This window comes from Triticum aestivum, chromosome 2D (assembly GCF_018294505.1).
Source record: "Triticum aestivum cultivar Chinese Spring chromosome 2D, IWGSC CS RefSeq v2.1, whole genome shotgun sequence".
NCBI classification, from domain to species: Eukaryota; Viridiplantae; Streptophyta; class Magnoliopsida; order Poales; family Poaceae; genus Triticum; species Triticum aestivum.
Genome location: NC_057799.1, coordinates 408,354,332 through 408,355,120, shown reverse-complemented (window position 1 = coordinate 408,355,120; position 789 = coordinate 408,354,332). Strand labels below are relative to the sequence as shown.

Sequence of the window (789 nt, the reverse complement as noted above, 5' to 3'; positions counted from 1 at the left end):
ACCTCGCGCGCCTCAGAAACCCCAAATTCGCCGAGAGGGAGAGGTTGCAACTTTCAGGGGCCTCGGAGAGCGGCGGTTGGGTAGTGGGGTTTTTTTTTCGGTTCGGAGGATGAGGTGAGGTTTTATACTCGGGAGCGGCCAGCCAGCCATGCCTCGGTCAGAGCGGACGGCCCGGATGTTATGGTTTTGTGCTTGGCTTCGAGCGATCGGACGGCGGAGGCCAGCAGTTGGGCGGTGCCACGGATCGCGGTTGCTGCGTGCTACGCTCCTATTGGCTAGAATATGGAGGACGCGAATCGGGGATTAGTGTGGGGTGGTCGTATACGGTGTGTTTTTTCGAATGTACGAGAAAATGGCCTGCCTCTGATATGTGGGGACGGTGCTGTGCCGTAGACGCTGCCTTTGTGTTAGCGTTTTGATACAAACATCCCCTCATGTTTATTTTTTGGGGCTAAACACTGTTTTTATTAAATTTCAACAATCATTGTAATATAAATAATGTTTGGGAAATTATGTGCCCCGCACGACCTGCCGAAGCTTCGGTCGGACGCACGCATGCGACTTGATCGCGTAGCGAACCACCACACACTTGTCTTCCCAGATCCATTTTTTTGTGTTGGTTTTTTTCTTTCTTGGCCGACCACGTGCCCTTGGCCCGTCACGATCCATTTTCTTTCTTCTCCTCTTCGGCCCGTCGTCCTCAGCCTTCCTCATACCTTCTTCTGAAGGGATCGAGAAGAGAGGTCTAGAGGGAGGCTTATTAGACCCTTAACAAGTAAAAGTAGCAGT

General features: G+C 52.0%; 1 protein-coding gene across 1 annotated transcript in view; it reads right to left on the bottom strand.

The window, feature by feature from the left end:
* The window catches only part of LOC123053464 (histone H3.3), a 2,844-nt gene extending 2,704 nt beyond the window's left edge, over positions 1-140 (bottom strand). Inside the window, exon 1 of the mRNA XM_044476942.1 lies at positions 3-140. The gene's annotated coding sequence lies outside the window, so the exon portion shown is untranslated. The remainder of the gene's footprint in view (positions 1-2) is intronic.
* Positions 141-789: the final 649 nt, after the last annotated feature.